This window comes from Dama dama, chromosome 23, assembly GCF_033118175.1.
Source record: "Dama dama isolate Ldn47 chromosome 23, ASM3311817v1, whole genome shotgun sequence".
Classification (NCBI taxonomy): Eukaryota; Metazoa; Chordata; class Mammalia; order Artiodactyla; family Cervidae; genus Dama; species Dama dama.
The window spans coordinates 6,692,993-6,714,616 of record NC_083703.1 but is presented as its reverse complement, the minus strand read 5'-3'; positions in this window follow the sequence as shown (position 1 = coordinate 6,714,616).

Genomic DNA, 21,624 nt, shown 5'->3' with positions numbered 1-21,624 from the left:
GTGAGCTTATTTTTTATTTGAATATGTTACTGTTTGAGTGTATGCATTTTTAATTTTTTCATGTGAGGTTCTTATATTTCCCACTCTTCTAATCTGTTTCACTAAGAACTATGTTTCCCCTGTGGCTCGGCTGTAAAGAATCCACTTGCAATACAGGAGATACAGGAGACATGGGTTCCATCTCTGGGTCTGGAAGATCCCCTGGAGGAGGGCATGGCAACCCACTCCATTATCCTTGCCTGGAGAATCCCATGGACAGAGGAGCCTGGTGGGCTACAGTCCATGGGGTTGCACAGAGTTGGACAGGACTGAAGCAATTTAGCACAGATATGTATAACTTGTGGTAGTTTACAAAGTGTTTCCATTCTTACTATCTTCTTTAATCCCCTCAACTCAGAGTAGCAGACAGGGTACTTTTGAAGCTCTCTCCTCTCTTCCCAATGATTAGTAGCTTATGTCTCTGGTTTAGCTATTTTATCATGACTCCTTAAGATACATTAATTCTCTCTATATGCTTAGTCACTCGGTCATGTCTGACTCTTTGTAACCTCACGGACTGTAGCCCGCCAGGCTCCTCTGCCCATGGCACTTCCCAGGCAAGAATACTGCAGTGGGTTGCCATGCCCTCCTCCAGCGCATCTTCTCAACCCAGGAATGGAACCAGGGTCTCCTATGTTGTGGGTGGATTCTTTACTGTCTGAGCCACCAGGAAGGCCCCAAAATACTGGAGTGGGTAGCCTATCCCTTCTCCAGGGGATCTTCTCGAGCCAGGAATGGAACTGGGGTCTCCTGCATTGCAGGCGGATTCTTTACCAGTTGAACTACCAGGGAAGCCCAATTCTCTCTATATTACAACCTAGTTCCACCAGCCTTAGCAAGAATATTCAAAGCATCTGTATATCAACACATGGCATAAGACATCAAGTATTCAGCTAACACAGACAGTAATCTTACAAACATGTGTATTTTAGGAGGTCCATCTCCTATTCACACTTCTGCACCAGTCAACCCAAAACCTAGATGAACACACTCATACACACACACACAAGTGCTGAAAGGAATTAAAAACTTCCACTTCTTAATAATGTATATCACTTCAGCATATGAATTCGAACATAAAAAGGACCTCTATATACACATGAATAGCAAAAATTCATGGTAGTTAGATGAGATAAATATCTATATGAGAAAATTACATTGATTTTACATCCACATTGTAAAATGGGGAATTACAACTGGAGAAATAAAAGGGAAAAAAGCCAACCCCCCAGAGCTGAATATTAGAAGGAAATTTCCGTTACTCTGTGAGTCTCACTGAAAAGTAACTAAGAGAACCAACAATGCTTGCAGTCTTTGGATTTGAACCTGATAAGGACAAATATGACACCCAGGAGAGTGCACCTCTTTCAAATGTACTGGAGGCGGAACTCTCAGCTACCAACCACAAGGAAGGCTGACCCTGCCACCACTAGCCAAGCTATGAGGCTGTGGTGGCCACAGAACTCATGGAGGAAATATGATTCAAAGAATTTTTCTAAGAGGCGACATGATACAGAAGAGCGAGAACTGGATGGAAGGCTTAGGAGCCCATCTCCAGCTCTGGTTCTGTCCCGAGGGTGCTTTGATGCTGGGAAAGTTATCCAACTTCCCCGTGCTTCGTCTTCCTTTTTTACAGATTTGTTTCTATTTATTTATTTTCTTTTTGGCTGTGCGGAGTCTTTGTTATTGTTTGAGGGCTCTCTTTGGTTGTGAAGAGCGGGGGCTACTTTCTAGTTGCAGTGGTTTCTCTTGTTGCGGAGCACAGTCTCTAGGGCACCGGCTTCAGTAGTTGCGGCTTGGGGGCTCAGTAACTGGCGCTCGGGCTTAATTGACCCACAGGATGTGGGATCTTCCCGGACCAGGGATTGAACCAGTGTCCCTTGCAATGCAAGGTGGATGCTTAACTACTAGGCCGCCAGAGAGGCCCACATCCTTTTTCTTGACTTTAAAATGAGAATGTTGAATAGGAACTGGAATAGTAAGTAGGCATTTCCTTATGTGCTGACCTCTTTTGGTTTAGCAAAGCCAGAAAGTGACGGTGTGAGTGTCTTGCCTTTTCCATACCTATAGAGCTGATTTTTGAGTCATATTCCTGGTTTTGTGATGAAGTAGCCTGGTTGTAAAGTAGCCTCTGCATTGTTTTTAATATTGCAATTACACAGGCACACTTTAAAGGCCATAATTTCTCCTGGCTTTCCGCTGAGAAGATCAAAGCCAGAGGAGGAAAATGCAAAGAAAGTATTTCCCTGTGCTGATGGATTGTACGCTGAAAAGAAAGTCAAAGTAATCCATCTCCGTCAGCTTCTCTCTTTCCTCTCCTCACACACACACTTTGTTTACAAACTGTGCTGACCTACCATGAAGAGCTTCTGTGAGAATCAGGAACTACCAACCACCTGAGCTCCCTGGAGGCCAGGCCAGAAATTCAGTTTGCTTCTGTGCATTCCAGCTCGAGCAGACTGTGTCTGTTTTACAAGTGATGAGTTGTGATGGAGCGCTGCTTTGATATGGTCCTCCGTGGCCCTTGTGTCAAACGGTAGCCTTGAACCCCACTCTGGGGAGGGGAAGGAGCAGGGAGGTCAACGCGTGGTGGCGTCCAGGGAAATGTGTCAGCTCGTAAGTCTTCAGAACCTCCTGCCATGAACAGCAGCTGTAGCTTGCAAATGTCTCAACCTGGAGATTTTTCTGCCTCCTTGTTTTGTCCTCGTGTGAAAAACAGTAACTGGATCTATTCCTGTTTGGCCTCAAAGGCAACCCATTTAACAAGTCGGCCCTGGGCCTGCAGGTATTTGAGCATGTCGCCAGCCCGGCATTTCACCTTCCGGAGCTCAGGCTGGCCTGTTTTCAGTCTCACTTGCCCTGCCTCGGGCATCGGGCGTCCCATCGCCCTGTCCCCATTAGAGTGTCATTAGTGCCCTTAATGAAAATCCTGTTTTACACACTGCAAAGTGATCTGAAGCAGTCTCGAGGAAACGCTATAAAACCCGCCCCTGCTGTTAGCAGGAGCCTTTGCACACCTGCAGTTTTGACAGGGCTCTTAAAAAACCCTCTCCCCCTGGGTGGAAGGAGCGGCCACAAGTATAATAAACAGTGCAAACAGCTTCATGCCCGGGCTGAGAAAGCTCTCCTCTGCCCCACGTGCCCCATGATGAAGAAGTGAAACATTAAGTTTTTGTCTGAGGAAACTGGTCATTAACCCCAGGAACAGGGATCATTCGCCAAACGCACCAGGCTTAAACAATCCTCTGTGGCGTTTTCTTCAGGCAGAAGTAAAGAAGTACCAGTGTTCATTTAAAATAATCATCAGTTTCATAAAAAACTCAAGCATAAACTCCAGTGTTAGGGAATCTGTATTATACTATACGATACAGTGGAAAAAACACAGTCAGTTGTGTTAATTCAAAGGCACTATAGAATTGCTGTGTGGAATTAGAAAAGTTGAAAGGATAAAAGGTGATTTTGTTGAGAGAGATACACTCCTACATTGAAACTTGGAAAGAAGGGGGAGATGGTCTTTGAATATTCAAAGATACAAATAAGAACAATGCCAAACTAGGCAACCCTGGAGGCAGCAGGGTCTCAGCAAAGGCACTTGAAACTGTGGCTGTGAGGATGGAGAGGAACCAGGTCTGTGTCTCTGACTGAAACACAGAGGACAACCACACTGGCAGGAAGAGGACTGTTCCTTCATACTGGAGCTCCAGAGCAGAATTGAAATTTTAGCCCAGGGGCTTGCTGGATTGCTCAATAGCTTTTCATTTTATAGATGTATAGATGTGTGTGCATTTCAACAGTAGATAAGCTCATGTATTAGATATATACATCATACGTGTGTGTGTGTGTGTGTGTGTGTGTGTGTGTATGCATGTAGTTGATTTTAGTCACTAACTTGTGGCTGACTCTCTGTGACCCCATGGACTGTAGCCTGCCAGGCTCCTCAGTCCATGGGACTTCCCGGGCAAGAATACAGAAGTGGTTGCCACTTCCATTCTCCAGGGGATCTTCCCAACCCAGGGATCGAACCCAGGTCTCCTGCATTATGGGTGGATTCTTTACCAGCTGAGCCACAAGGGAAGCCCAAGAATACTAGAGTGGGTAGCCTATCCCTTCTCCAGTGGGTCTTCCCGACCCAGGAATCGAGCCAGGGTCTCCTGCATTGCAGGAGGATTCTTTACCAACTGAGCTATCAGGGAAGCCCAGTGAGTGTTGAAAAGGTGTTCAAAATTAAGCAAAACTATAGAAAATACCTATATTTTCTATGGCTCATAGTAATAGAGCCATAAGGCATCCCTTGAAGAAAGAAAACCAAATAAATCACAAAGGGAACTTGGTTTTTCCACCCTTCATGAAGTAGCATTTTTGTTTTTAAGATTTTTTGTTTGTGTATACCATTTTTTAAATCTTTACTGAGTTTGTTACAATAATGCTTCTGTTTTATGTTTTGGATTTTTTTGACCCCAAGGCATGTGGGAACTTAGCTCCCAAACCTGTGCCTCCTGCATTGGAAAGCTAAGTCTTAACCCCTGGACCACCAGGGAAGTCCTGAAACGGTATTTTGAACTCCCTGTTTGAAGACCCCTTCTGAGTAGATATTTATCCAGTCATTGCCTGGCTGCATATTTCTATTGACATGGAACTCATTACATCTCAAGTCATCAGATTCTGTTTCTCAGTAACTCTTATTTTAAAATAGGTTCATCTTATGTTCTCCCCAAATAAGCCTACCTCTTATTTTTACCCTTTCAACCCAGATTTATAGCTGTTACGATCCTGAAGGAATCTCAGCTTTCTTCCACTGACAACACTTCACGTATTTGAAGTGATAGGAGAAGCATTTTCCTCCCCCTGTAGGGAGTCATGACAGCTCATAAAGCAGTGGAATGAGTAATGGTACTCTCTCTTTCAGCTCCCTGTCCATGTGTAAACACCTCTAGAGGTTTCTGGGGAGGTCCCTCCCTCTCTCTTCTTGATATTGGGACTTGATGGGTATGAGGGTGGGATCCTATTTGAGCTGATGAGCAAAGATCAGCTCTGCATAGTCCTTTCTGAGGCGGTCATTCCAAGGTCTAGATTTTAAGAGAAATGCTAGGAACTTGGACTATGACTACCAGAAGGACCATCCCTATAATCCGCAGGGCTCCCTTTGAAGAAAATGATTAATAATTTGAAAGTGTTGATGGCACAGAAGCAAGTCCTTGTGCAGTTTCCATGCCCAAGAAGCTAGCTCTGGCTGCTCGTTAAAGTGATTCTTTTAAATCTAATTTTATAAGTTGTAAAGTTAATATTTCTATTTTCATTAGCCTTATATCCTTGTATTTTTCTTAATTGGCTATAGATTCAAATCAAGTTTAGCAGAGAGAGGTGTGGTTTGTAAAATCCTTTATAATCATAATAGAAGGCAGGGATTATCTCTATAGAATCTACTTTTATGCAGGTTAAGAAAGTTTTGACAACTAAATGGAATATAATAAGCCTTTAAATGGTTATTAATGCTCTATGACATGTAAAAAATTTTAGCATATACTGAGATGAAAGGAAAATACACCATTAAGTATAAAGTTATTTATATTATTTAGAAACTCCACAGACTCTGCCTATAAGAGATGTTCAACCAGTAATGCTAACAGTTGATAGATCTGCATGGCAGAACTATGGAGGATTCCTTTTATAAATGTCTTTTAATATTCTATAATTAATAATTAAACTTGAAGCCACAAGAATGTTAAACATATAATCTGAAATTCTCAAGGCAATGAAACAAAATGTCTCAGGATTAAGTAAACCATTACTCATCAGGATGAAAGTGTCAGTTGGGCAGGATGAATTGTAAAAGATGCATCCATTAACATATTGTGGTGAAATCTCAGAACAATGAAATGAGAAAAAAGATGATGTCTTCTAGTGTTTGGAAATTTGGAACAGATTTGTGCAGGGAAAAGGTGGAGAAGTAAGAAGATATAGATTGCTATATCTGGCAGTGCTATTACGCAGATGTGAAAATAAAGACGTGTCAATTCAGAAATCTCATCACAATTAGGCTTTCTCTAAAACATACACTACTGGTAGAGTCATTGAAGAATAGGTATAGAATGAGACTGACAGGAATAAAATGCAGTCTGACTTAAAATTGGGCACATTACTTAACCTCTCCACACCTCAATTTTCTCAGCTGTAAAATAGAGATAGGTTTTCCCCCCATATTTTTCCATGATAATTAAATATATTAATGTAGATTAAGTAGATAGAAGAATACCTAACATATAGTGAGCAATAAAAAATAATTATTATCACATAGGTGTTAATATGGATAGAAGGATACAGAGTTGAAAGTTTTTATCTCACAGGGAGAGTGTGGAGATGGAATAACTCTAGGCATTTAAAAATTATCAGTTATATTTGACTAGGATAATATATCATGATGACATTGGATTTATTCCAGAAAAGCAAGTTTTGCCTATCACTTAAAAATTCAACCAAGGCTATTCATCACGGCAACAGAAAAAATGAATAATTATCTCACTGCAAAAAAAAAGTATTAGGTAAAAATTTAATATCTGTTCATGATTGAAAAGAAACCATTAACAAACTAGTAATAGAAAGGAATCTTCCTTTCCAGTGTTATTGATATGTAACTGACATATAATACTGTGTAGGTTGAAAGTGTACAACATGATGATTAAATACCCATATATATTGTGAAATGATTGCCACAATAAGATTAGCTAACACAGTATCTCACATAGTTACCAGCGTGTGTGTGTGTGTGTGTGTCTGTGTGTGTGTGTGTGTGTGTGTGTATACTATTGTTAATTATAAGGCCTCCCTGGTGGCTAGTCATCATAATATGCACTAGATTCCAAGAACTTATTCACTTTATGATTTAAAGTTTTGTACTCTTTGACCAAAATCTTCCCATTTCTCATGCCCCCCAAATTGTCATAATCACCAAGCTGCTATCTGTTTCTGTAAGCTCAACATTTTAGATTCCACATATAACTGAGATTGCAGTATTTGTTCTTCTCTGTCTGATTTATTTCACTTAGCCTAATGCCCTCAAGGTTCATCCTTGTTGCCACAAATAGCAGGATTTAGAAGGGACCTTGAAAATCTAATAATGAATGGTATTTAATAAAACCTACAATAAACGGCATACTTGATAAGGAAATTATCAGTTGCACTCTTAAAAACTGAAACAGAACAGGGAGCAGTCATGGACTAAAGGTCCTAGCCAGTGCAATAAGACCAGAAGCATAAGTAAAATGTACAAGAATTAAAAAGGAAGGGAAAATGTATTGCTTGTAATTAATAACATAATTTTTTACATAGAAATACCAAAATACTGACATGCTAGTTTAAAAGAATGAATTTAATAAAGTCACTTAATAAAAGATAAGTATAATAATCAAATTTGCTTTTGGATATTAGCAATAAATAACTGGGAAATTATATTACAATAAAATGGCATTAAAATACCTTCAAAAACAATAAATGCTTTCAAGTATACCTAAGAGTAGGTGTGGAAAACCTTTACACTGAAAAGTATAAAATATTATTAATTAAAAATTTGAGACAAAAATAGACCATGTTCATAGAATAGAAGCCTGAATATTTTAAAAGTATCACTTTCTCAAATTTGATTTAAAACACAGTCTGATTTTAAGCAAAATTTCATTGGAGTTTTATGTGCAAGTTGATGAGCTGATTATAAAAAATGTTATGGAAACACAAAGGAATTAGATGAGCCACCTTATTTTGAACAACAAATTAGAGGACTTGCACTATTAGATACTAAGGCCAAATATAAAACTATAGTGATTAAGATGTGGTGGTATTGGTACCAGGTAAATCAATCAATCAAATAAACAACTGAAATAGAATAGAGAGACCAGAATTTGATCGATATATACATTGTCACCTGATTCATGTAAAACATAGCACTATAATAGAGAAAGGATGGTGTTTTTAATATATTATGTGTCTTTTATCTATTCATATGGAAAATAAATGTGTCTTAATTCCTTCCTCACACCATACATAAAACAATTCCATGAAGTTTAAAATCTAAAGGTGAAAGGTAAAACACAACTTTTAGGAAAAAGTAATGAGAGAACATTTTTATAAAACTGTAGTAAGCAACAGTTCTGGTAAGGGAGGGGAAGAGTAATGCTCATGAAACGTGCTCAGAGCCTGCCCTTGTTTGTAGCAAAGGCCTGTTCTCCAGAAGAAAGGCTTTGCCAGAGCCTTATCTCAACTGGGGAAGAGTGTAATCTGCAGTCCTTAGCTTTCCTGTCTCACCTAGGGAGATGAGGGGGTGGTGGTGGGAATACAGAGTCAACATGGGCAAGGGCTTCAAGGAAACAGATTGAGAATACTGCAGCTAAGGGGAGGGAAACACCTTAGAAACACCTGTGAAAGTCACATTTCTGAGACACGGGTCCACAAAAAAGCCTGAGATTCAATTGTAAAATTGTAGAATGCCAGGTTATAGTACACCAGGGTAGTTTAGGTATTTTAAATTCCAAGTTTGATAAATTTAAATCTCTATGATATCAGGATCTTCTTATCATGACTGCTTTGTCTCTTTAAAGTGTGTTTTCTCTTGCTTTTTTGCAAGCCTTCTAATTTTTTGATGAAAGCTAGAAATTTTGTATTGAATTATCACTTTAGCTCCTATCGGAGCTGAAGTAAACAGGCCATTAGTGAGAGGATGTATAGTAATCTGGCTAGAAGTATGCCTTTGTGTATCACTTGTTGTAGTTATAAGTGCCAGAGTTTTCACATTCCTTTGGAGTCCTTATTTTTCTTCTTTTCTCTTGAGACCTCCTAATTACTCCTCTCAGAGAATCTGTGTCTTAAAGTTTTTCCAGTTGGTGTAGTGTGGGGCTGAGTGGGAGGGCATTCTATATCCACTGACAGATGAATGAATAAAGAAACTGTAGTACATAGACACCATGGAATATTACTCAGTCATGAAAAGGAAAACATTTGACTCAGTTTTAACGAGGTGGATGAGTGTAGAGCCTACTATACAGAGTGAAGTAAGTCAGAAAGAGAAACACAAATATCATATATTAATGCATATACATGGAATCTAGAAAAGTCGTACTGAGGAAACTATCTGCAGGGTGACAATGGAGATTCAGATGTAGAGAACAGATTTGTGGACACACTGGAGGAAGGATAGAGAGGGATGAATTGAAAGAGTAACATTGAAACATATATTGCCATATGTAAAATAGATAATCAGTTGGAACTTGCTGTATGATGCAGGGAGCACAAACATGGTGCTCTGTGAAACCTAGAGGAATGGGATGAGATGGGAGGGGGGAGGGAGATTCAAGAAGGAGGGTACCTATGTACACCTATGGCTGATTCATGCTGATGTATGGCAGAAATGACAGAATATTATAAAGCAATGATAACATTCTAAGGGGGAGAGAAGACATTATGTGAGAAGAGATGACTGATAGAAACAGATAGATGAAAATGCTAAAAAAAAAAATAATCTAAAGGAAATGCTAGAAATCAGGAACACTGTAACAGAAATGAAGAGTGACTTTGGTGTACCGATCAGTAAACTCAACATGTCTGAGGATAGAATTGGTGAGCTTGAAGGTAGCTCAACAGAAACTACCCTAACTGAAATTCAAAAGAAGAAGAATGAAAAAAAAAAAGAGGAACAAATACATGAGAATTAGGGGACAATTTCAAATGTGGTAGCATCCACATAATTGGAATACCAGAAGGAAAGGAAAGAAAAGGGAGCAGAAAAAATATTTGAATTAATAATGGTTAGGAACTGTCCAAAATTAATAACAGACCCCAAACCACATAGCAAGGAAACTCAGAGAACGCCAAGTAGAAAAATACCAAACATACACATCTCAAGCCTAAGTATATCATATTTAAACTGCAGAAAATGAAAAACAAAGAAAATTTTGAAGTCAGAAGGAAAATAAGAATCACCTTAACTATAGAAGAAAAAGAATACGGATAACATCAGACTTGTCATCAGAGATCAGGCAAGCAAGAAGAGAGGGGAGTGAATTATTTAAAATGTTGAAAGAAAAAACAAACTCTGATTTAGAATTCTGTACCAATGAAATTATGCTTAAAAAAGGAAATTAAGGACAAGTAAAGCTTTTTCAAACAAACCAAAATTGAAAGAATTAATCACCTTCCCTAAAAAGAATGTTAAAGGAAGTTCTTTAGTCAGAGGAAAAAGTATAAATAATACATAGCCAAAAGAGTAGTCTCAAGAGAAGTAACAATATTTTGAACTAAATACAAATCCAACTTATCTAGATCTTTGGGATGCAACAGAAATAGTGCTAAGAGGGAAGCATTAAAAGAACCATACATAGGAGAGAACAAGATGGTGGAGGAGTGGGTGGACATGGAGTGCATCTCTCTCCACGGATACATCAGGAACACACCTTCAGGCACAGAAGTGCATGCAGAACAGCAGCTGAGAGTGGATAGGAGGACCTGTCCAGCAGAAAGAATATATAGGGCCATGCAAATCTCGGTAGGATGAAGGAACTAGGGGGAAAACAGGAGTGTCATTAGGACTGGACCTGCACTTGGCAGGCAGGGGAACTGAAGCAGAGGTCTGATCCCCACACTGGGGCAGTTGTCTGAGTCAGAGGAGAAACATTTAAGGATGAGAGTGAAACAGCTGATCCATGGCAGCCTAAATGGAAGGAGAATCAGAAGTCCTTGCTGTAGCCATACATACACCGGACAGGGACACAGGTCTCCTGGAAGGCGCAGTGACTGGGAGCTGGAGTTTGGGGATTGTGGAGCAATCCCAGGGAGAGGGATACTGTTGACTGTGGAGAGATGGATCAAGGGGATGTGAGGGAGGAGACTGTGGTGGGAAATGCCTGTGGAGGAAAGCCAGGCAGCCACGGAAGCAAGGCGATACTGCAGAGTCACGAGTAGGGGGTGGAGCCATCACCATAGCCTCTCTCTCCCCACGCGCCAGCATCAGCAGCTGAACAGTAGAGAGGCTGGCCCATCAAATGCCTGATGTACTCAACTACAGAGTAAGACCCCACCCAGGGTGCCCCTTTAAGTGCCTGACGCGCTCTGATCTACAGAGCAGGAGCCCAGCAGGGGGGCAGGGGTGGGGCTCTGTGTGCCTGAAGTGCTGAACAACAGAGAAAGACCCCAGGCAAGGGAGCCTCTAAGTGCCTGACTGGGCGGAGCTACGGAGAAAGACTGGCCAAAGAGGCCTTCTGATCGCCAGCTACAAGAGGCTCAAAAAAGACTCTGATTAGGGCCACAAGTCCTGCGGTGGAGGCGTCCATGTCCCTGCACACTTGGCGCCGCCAGGCTCCCCACAAGACAAACAGCGGAACACCTTCACACTCAACCCTCACTGGGGCAGAGCTGCCACAGACAAAAAAAGTCTTGCATCTATGTGCACAGGGTCGCTTTGGTCGTGTCTTGACTCTCTGCGACCCTGTAGACTATGGCCTGCCAGGCTTCTCTGTCAGGGAGGGGGATTCCCAGGCAAGAAGACTGGAGCATATTGTCCAATACTGGCCGCCATACCCTTCTAGGGCACTATATTTCCTGCTGCCCTAGCCGCCAACCCCCCTGAGTACCTGGTGCTGCCAGAACCCCTGAGACCCAAGCAGCTGCACCCCCTCCACACCCGGCCCTCAGAGGGGCAAACCCAAGTCCTCCAGGGCAGCCTCAGGAGCAAACCCCAGTGGACGACCCCCGTGCAGAGGTGGGAATAAAACCACAGCTGAAACCCAGGGGCAGTGTGGCTAAGGAAGACCCCAAACCTTCCCACCAGCTGCACAAGCTGCAGATTAAATCCACACGATCCACTAGGCAGAGTCTGTGTCTGGGGAATATATAAAAGGCCACTGAGAGCTCCCACAAGAGAAAACGCACTAGTTCTGATAGCTGTGGGCATTGGAGGCAAGAACACAGGGGAGCAGGACCAGATTAGAGTCTGAGCTGCCCCCAGAGCAGGTCCAGAGACCAGCACAGTGTTGGAGGGCATCCTAGGGAGGTGAGGTGGACTGTGACTCCCAGCGAGGGAACGGACTCTGACAGCAGAGACTAAAGAAAAGCATTTATTATTCTTAGTTTTTGACTTGTTCTGTAGATTCCTTTGGATTTTTTCTTTTTTTCCTTTATTTCCCCCTCTGGTGTAGTTGTAAATTTTATTGGCTCTATGAAATCTAATTAAGCTTATGAGATTTTTTTTTTTTTCCTCCTCAGTTACATTTTTTACTGTTGTTATAAACCTCTGCATCTATGATGGGCTTTTGCAGTTTTGTGGAATTTTTTTCTTCCTTTTTTTTTTTTTTTTTTTTCTTTCTTCTTCTTTTATTTTCCTTTTGTCTTTTTTGAATGTTGAGTTTTAATTTTTTTTAACTATTATTATTTTTTCTACATTTATTCCTTTGTTTGCTTTCCCTACTGTTCTTTCCCCCTTGCAGTTAATCTTTAATGTATGTAAATCTTCTTTATCTGCCTCTATTTAACTGTGCATATCTATTCTTTCTTTCTTTTCTTTCCTCTCAACATATTTGTTAGTTTTGTTTTCATTGCTTTAGTCCCCACTTAGCACCTTGCTTTAGTTTTGTTTTCCAGTTTGAACTTTAGTTAGTTTTGTTCTTAGCTGGTAGATATAATTTTTGATTTCCTTTGTTTGCCAGGTCAATCTGCTGTACTTTATTTTTGTTGGACTACTTTGATTTTGCTTATGGGTGTATATGTATATGTGTATATTCCATTATTTTAATTATTATTTGCTTGATTTTGTAACTGCCTTTTGTCAGGGGTTCATCTTTGGTTTATTTTCTTGGGGGTATTTGTTTTAATCTCACAATGCCATAACAAACCACATGTGGAATCTTCATTCCTGACCAGAGATCAAGCCATGAGCCTTTGGAGTCAGAGCATTGACTCCAAGACCCTAGACTACCAGAGAACTAACCCTAGGGAGTATCAAATGTGAGAACTCACACAAAGGAAATCACTTGAATACAAGACCTGGCATCACTCAACCACCAGTGGCACCCTGTGCAAGACACTTCATCTTAACAACAAAATGAAAATATAAACTAAATCATCAGCATGCAGGATTACCACCACACTCAGGCTTGCCCATCAAGGGAAAGACAACCAAACAAACAAATAAAAGCTCAGCATAATTATTACCCTACACGAAGCTTACACAATCACTGGACCAACCTTAGGAGGGCAGAAACCAAATGGAAGAAAGAATTCAACCTTGGAGCCTGAGGAAAGGAGACCTCAAACACAGCAAGTTAAAAAAAAAAAAAATAATGAAAAGGCAGAGAAATTCTACACAAATGAAGGAGCAAGCTAGAAACTCAGAAGTCCAAATTAATGAGAGGAAATAGGCAGACTACCTGAAAAAAGAATTCAGAATAATGATAGTAAAGATGATCAAAAACCCTGAAAACAAAATGGAGAAAATGCAAGAATCAACTAACAAAGACCTAGAAGAATTAAAGAATAAAACACCGAGATGAACAACACAATTACGGAAATTAAAAGTGCTCTAGAAGGCTTCAATAGCAGAATATTAGAATCAGAAGGACGAATCAGTGAGCTGGAAGATAAGATAGTGAAAATAACTTCTGAAGAGCAGAATAAAGTAAAACGAATGAAAATAACTGAGGATAGTCTCAGAGACCTCTGGGACAATATCAAACACACCAACTTTCAAATTATAGGGTTCCCAGAAGAAGAAGAGAAAAAGAAAGGGTATTACAACATTTTTGAAGAGATTATAGTTGAAAATTTCCCCAACATGGAAAAGAAAACAGTCAACCAAATTCAAGAGGTGCAAAGAATCCCATACAGGATAAACCCAAGGAGAAACACACCAAGACACATACTAATCAAACTAACAAAGACTAAACACAAAGGAAGAATATTAAAAGCAGCAAGGGAGAAGCAACAAGTAACATACAAGGGAAACCCCATAGGCTCAACAGCTGATCTTTCAGCAGAAACTCTGCAGGCCATAAGGGAATGGCAGGATATATTTAATGTATTGAAAGGAAAAAATCTGCAACCAAGATTACTGTAAACAGCAAGAATCTCATTTAAAATTGATGGAGAAATAAAGAGCTTTTCAGACAAGTAAAAGTTAAGAGAATTCAGTACCACCACACCAGCTTTATAACAAGTGTTCAGTTCAGTTCAGTCGCTCAGTCATGTCCGAATCTTTGCGACCCCATGAACCTCAGCACACCAGGCCTCCCTGTCCATCACCAACTCCCAGAGTCCACCCAAACCCATGTCCATCAAGTCCATCCAACCATGTCCATGATGCCATCCAACCATCTCATCCTCTGCTGTCCCCTTCTCCTCCTGCCCCCAATCCTTCCCAGCATCAGGGTCTTTTCCAATGAGTCAGCTCTTCGCATGAGGTGGTCAAAGTATTGGAGTTTCAGCTTCAGCATCAGTCCTTCCAATGATCACCCAGGACTGATTTCCTTTAGGATGGGCTGGTTGGATCTCCTTGCAGTCCAAGGGACTCTCAAGAGTCTTCTCCAACACCACAGTTCAAAAGCATCAATTCTTTGGTGCTCAGCTTTCTTTATAGTCCAACTCTCACACCCATACATGACCACTGGAAAAACCATAGCCTTGACTACAACAAGTGTTAAGGGGACTTAAATAGTCAAGAAATACAAAGGAAGAAAAAGATCTACAAAAGCAACCCCAAACAACTAAGAAAATGGCAACAGGAACATATATATCCATACTTACTTTAAATGTAAATGGATTAAATGCTCCAACCAAAAGACACAGGCTGGCTGAATGAATACAAAAACAAGACCCATATGTATGCTGTCTACCAGAAACCAACTTCAGACTTAAAGACACATATAGAGTGAAAGTGAGAGGAAGGAAAAATACGTTCCATCAAATGGGAAGCAAAAGAAAACTGGAGTAGCAATCCTCATATCAGAGAAAGTAGACTTTAAAATAGAGAAGATCACAAGAGATAAGGAAGGGCAATACATAATGATTAAGGGATCAATCCAAGAGGAAGACAAAACAATTGTAAATATGTATGCACTCAAAATAGGAGCATCTCAACACATAAGACAAACACTCGCAGACATAAAAGGAGAATTTGACAGTAACACAATAATAGTAGGAGACTTTAATACACCACTCACACCAATGGACAGATCATCAAACTAGAAAAAAGGAAACACAAGTCTTAAATGATACATTGGGTGAGATGGATCTCATTGATATCTTCAGTTCATTCCATCCAAATGCAGAAGAATACACCTTCTTCTCAGGTGCACATGGAACATTCTCCAGGATAGATGACATCTTGGGTCACAAATCAAGCCTCAGTAAATTTAAGAATATTGAAATCGTATCAGGCATCTTCTCTGACCACAACACTATGAGACTCGATATAAATTACAAAAAAAAAAAAAAACAAACCTGTAAAAAACACAAACACATTGATATTAAGCAATATGTTTCTAAATAACCAACAGGTTACTGAAGAAATCAAATGGGAAATAAAAAAATTTCTAGAAACAAATGACAATGAAACCATGATAACTCAAAATCTATGAGATGCAGCAAAAGCAGTCTCAGAAGGAAGTTTATAGCAATACAATCCTATCTCAAGAAAGAAGAAATACATCAAATAGACAACCTTACTTTACATCTAAAACAACTGGAAAAAGAACAACAACAAATCCCGAAATTAGCAGAAGGAAAGAAATCATAAAAATCAGAGCAGAAATAAATGAGAAAGAAATGAAAGGAACACTAGTAAAGATTAATAAAGCTAAAAGCTGGTTCTTTGAGAAGATAAACAAAATTGAAAAAACTTTAGCCAGACTCATCAAGAAAAAAGAAGAATCAAATCAACAAAATTAGAAATGAAAAAGGAGTGATTACAACAGACAATGCAGAAATACAACATTATAAAAGGCTATTATGAATAACTATATGGCAATAAAATGGATAATCTGGAAGAAATTGACAGATCCTTAGAAAAGTTCAATCTTCCAAGACTGAACCAAGAAAATCTGGAAATTATGAACAACCCCATTATGAGCACTGAAATTGAAGCTGTAAACACAAACCTCCCAAAAACACAAAAGGCCAGGACCAGATGACTTCACAGGAGAATTCTATCAAACATTTAGAGTAGAGCTAATGCCCATCCTTCTAAAAGTCTTTCAAAAAACTGCAGAGGAAAGAATACTTCCAAACTCACTCTATGAGGCCACCATCACCCTGATACCAAAACCAGACAAAGACAACACTAAAAAGAAAACTACAGGCCAGTATCACTGATGAACGTAGATGCAAAAATCCTCAACAAAATTTTAGCAAACAGAATTCAGCAACACATCAGAAAGCTCATGCACTATGATCAAGTTGACTTTATTCCAGAGATGCAAGGATTCTTCAAAATACACAAATCAATCAGTGTGATACACCATATTAACAAATTGAAAGATAAAACCCATATGATAATCTCAATAGATGCAGAAAAAGCCTTTGATGAAATTCAGCACCCATTTATGATTAAAACACTTCAAAAAATGGGCATGGAATAAACCTACCTCAACATAGTAAAGGCAATATATGATAAGCCTACAGCAAACATTATTCTCAATGGTGAAAAACTGAAAGAATTCCCCATAAGATCAGGAACAAAACAAGGGTGTCCACCTTCACTGATATTATTCAACATAGTTCTGGAAGTCCTAGCTACAGCAACCAGAGAAGGAGGAGAAATAAAAAAAATCCAGATTGGAAAAGAAGTAAAGCTCTCACTGTTTGCAGATGACATAATACTGTACATAGAAAACTGTAAAGGTAGTATAAGAAAATTACTAGAGCTAATCAGTGAATTTAGCAACGTTGCAGGACACAAAATCAATACACAGAAATCATTTGCATTTCTATATACTAACAATGAAAAATCAGAAAGAGAAATTGAGGAATCAATCCCATTCACCATTGTTACAAAAAGAATTAAATATCTAGGAATAAACTTACCTAAGGAGACAAAAGCACTGTACACAGAAAATTATGACACTGATGAAAGAAATCAAAGTTGACATAAACAGATGGAGAGATATTCCGTGTTCTTTGGTAGGAAGAATCAATATTGTGAAAATGCCTATACTACCAAACACATTCTACAGATTCAACGAGATCCCTATTAAATTGCCAATGGCATTTTTCACAGGACAAAAAATTTCACAATTCATATGGAAACACAAAAGGTCCCAAATAGCCAAAGCAGTCTTGAGAAAAAAGAATGGATTTGGAAGAAACAATCTTCCTGACTTCAAATTATACTACAAAGCTACAGTCATTAGGACAGTATGGTACTGGCACAAAAACAGAAATATAGACCAATGGAACAAGATGGAAAGCCCAGAAATAAACCCATGCACCTTTGGATACTTTATTTTTGCCAAAGGAGGCAAAAATATACAATGGGGCAAAGACAGCCTCTTCAATGAATGGTGCTGGGAAAATTGGACGGCTACATGTAAAATAATGAAATTGGAACAATCCCTATCACCATACACGAAGATAAACTCAAAATGGATTAAAGACCTAAATATAAGACCAGAAACTATAAAACTCTTAGAGGAAAACGTAACCAGAACAGTCAATGACATAAATCAAAGCAAGATCCTTTATGACCCACCTCCTAGAGTAATGCAAATAAAAGCAAAAGTAAACAATGGAGCCTGATTAAACTCAAAAGCTTTTGCACAGCAAAGGAGACTATAAGCAAGGCGAAAAGACAACCCTCAGAATGGGAGAAAATAATAGCAAATGAAACAACGGACAAAGGATTAATTTCCAAAATATACAAACAGTTCATACAACTCAATACCAGAAAAACAAGCAACCCAGTCAAAAAGTGGGAAAAAGACCTAAAAGACATTTCTCCAAAGAAGACATACAGATGGCTAACAAACACATGAAAAGATGCTCAGCATTGCACATTATCAGAGAAATGCAAATCAAAACTACAATGAGTTATCACCTCACACCAGTCAGAATGGCCATCATTAAAAAGTCTACAAACAATAAATGCCGGAGAGGATGTGGAGAAAAGGAAGACTCTTGCACTGTTGGTAGCAATGTAAATTGCTATGGAAGGCATTTGGAAGACAGTATGGAGATTCCTAAAAAAACTAGGAATAAAACCACCATGTGACCCAGAAATCCCACTCATACGCATATACCCTGAGGAAACCAAAATTGAAAAAATACATGTATTCCTTTGTTCATGACAGCACTATTTCCAAGAGCTAGAACATGAAATCAACCTAGATGTCCATCAATAGATGAATGGATAAAGACGTTGTGACATGTATACATAATGGAATATTCAGTTCAGTTCAGTTAAGTCACTCAGTCGTGTCCAATTCTTTGTGACCCTATGAATTGCAGCACACCAGGCCTCCCTGTCCATCACCAACTCCCGGAGTTTACTCAAACCCATGTCCATCGAGTCAGTGATGCCATCCAGCCATCTCATCCTCTGTCATCCCCTTCTCCTCCTGCCCCCAATCCCTCCCAGCATAAGGGTCTTTTCAAATGAGTCAACTCTTCACATGAGGTGGTCAAAGTATCAGAGTTTCAGCTTCAGCATCAGTCTTTCCAGTGAACACTCAGTACTGATCTACTTTAGGATGAACTGGTTGGATCTCCTTGCAGTCCAAGGGACTCTCAAGAGTCTTCTCCAACATCACAGTTCAAAAGCATCAACTCTTCGGCGCTCAGCTTTCTTCACAGTCCAGCTCTCACATCCATACAGGACCACTGGAAAAACCATAGCCTTGACCAGATGGACCTTTGTTGGCAAAGTAATGTCTCTGCTTTTTAATATGCTGTCTAGGTTGGTCATAACTTTCCTTCCAAGGAGTAAGTGTCTTTTAATATCATGGCTGCAGTCCCCATCTGCAGTGATTTTGTAGCCCCCAAAATAAAAGTCTGACACTGTTTCCACTGTCTCCCCATCTATTTGCCATGAAGTGATGGGACCAGATGCCACGATCTTGGTTTTCTGAATGTTGAGCTTTAAGCCAAATTTTTCACTCTCCTCTTTCACTTTTATCAAGAGGCTCTTTAGTTCTTCTTCACTTTCTGCCATAAGAGTGGTATCATCTGCATATTGATATTTCTCCCAGCAATCTTGATTCCAGCTTGTGCTTCTTCCAGCCCAGCATTTCTCAATGGAATATTACTCAGCCATAAAAGGAACCCATTTGAGTTGGTTCTAATGAAGTAGATGAACCTAGAACCTATTATACAGAATGAAGTAAGTCAGAAAGAGAAAAATAAATATCGTATTCTAACACATATATATGGAATCTAGAATAATGGTACTGAAGAATTTATTTACAGGGCAGCAATGGAGAAACAGACATAGAGAACAGACTTATGGCCATGGAGAGAGTGGAGGAGAGGGTGAGATGTATGGAGAGAGTAACATGGAAACTTACATCACCATATGTAAAATAGATAGCCAACGGGAATTTGTTTTATGGCTCAGGAAACTCAAACACGGGCTCTGTGTCAACCTAGAGGGGAGGGATGGGGAGGGTGATGGGAGGGAGCTTCAAAAGGGAGGGGATATATGTATACCTATGACTGATTCATGTGAGGTTTGACAGAAAACAACACAATTCTGTAAAGCAATCATCCTTCAATTTAAAAATAAATAAAATTTTTTAAAGTCAGTTTAATCATGAAAATGAGAATACATAGAAACAAAGGAAAACAGTCAAAGGAGACCAATTAATAGTTGTTTAGTCATTAAGCATAGTCAAGGACCTTTAGTTCATCCTCAAGGGCTGTTATAATATTGAGCCACGCCTTGTAAACTGTGTTACACATACTGAAACCCCACCAGGTGAAAGAGGTTAATGACATGATGAGCAGACTGTGGACCTGATATAAACTGCCACAGTTCCGAGAACCGGACTCAAGGCGTGGGACTGGCCCCGGAGCTGAAGATCGTGTGCGTGTGTGCTGGGTCATTCCAGTCTTGTCCGACTCTTTGCAACTCTGTGGACTGTAGCCTTCCAGGCTCCTCTGTCCATGGAATTCTCCAGACAGGAGTACTGGAGTGGGTTGCCATGCCATCCTCCAGGGGATCTTCCCAACCCAGGGATTGTACTGGCATCTCTTATGTCTCCTGCATTGGTTAGGAAGGTTCTTTACCACTAATGCCACCGGAGAAGCCCCCAGAACTGAAAATTAACTGTAGTTAAAACAATCAAGATAATGTTGGTCGGATCACCACATGACCAATTTTAAGATGCCTATCAGGGCTGACTGTGCGGTTTCTACATATAGCCCCCCACCCTGTGTCTATGAAAGCTCTTGCTTACTGATTGACAGTGAAGGGGGGTTGACCTTTGGGCAGGCGTCCACCCTGCCCCACCCACTCACTCACCTCACCCTCAGTTGCCAACAGGCATCGGGAATAAAGCAAAAGAAAGAAAGAGCTGTACATGAGCACTGTATCCTCGTTAATAAGTATGTATTCAACGGAGGTATGTTTTAGCAGTTCAGATATAACCATTTATGTATGTGTACTGGAATTGGAAAATTAAGTAAACGGATGGCCAATAGTGACTGCCGGGTTTTTCACTGTTAGATTGGGCAGTACTGATAAGCAAGGGGAGAGGTCTAGAAAGAAACATGTGGAACTGGGCTAAAGTTGGAGACATTGGTATAAACTCCTGAGCTTACTATAAATATAGATGCTACACATAGAAATACTTATAGATATTTACATGTACACAGGTCAGTATACTCACATAGTTTCAGGCTCTGTCACCTGAGTGGACTCCTGTACCCAAAACATACAGTTTATTTTGTATTTTGTAGTGCCATAAAGTAAGGAAGTGGGAATTTTTTTTTTTTTTTTTTTTTTTGAGAAAACGTGGTGATGATGCAGGAGCTAACTGAGAGAGCCCCTAATGACTGAGGTTATAACGAGTTGAACATGTAATACATAACCCTGTGTTGTATTATAACCCTAAACATGCATGAGTCTATTTTGATATAAATTAATAGTTAAACAAATAAATAAATTGATAATATATACATTTGTGCAAGAAAATAAAATTTAACTTATTTAATTGCAATTTATTTATATTGATACTTTAGGGAGGAGGAATATAACCTCCTAGTCCTTAAATGTTGGTTGTGCATAAAGACTGCCTTCCAGAGAATATAGTTTAGTGATTAGGAATAAAAAGTAAATTTTCAGGGGATAAACACTGCCTCAGGTAGGGTTAACATCAGCAGTGGTAAGTCATGTTGATAATATATACTTTTAACATGATGAGATAAGAATGACACTTTACCTCTGTGGCCTTTCTTCTAAAAACCCATAACCTCAGTTCAATCCTGAGAAAAACTTCACAGAAATTCCAACAAGAGTACTACTCCTGAAAGCTTCATCAAGATTCCTCCAAATTGTCAAGGTCATCAAAAACAGGAACACTCTGACTGTCACAGTCAAAAGGAACTTAAAGAGACACGACTACA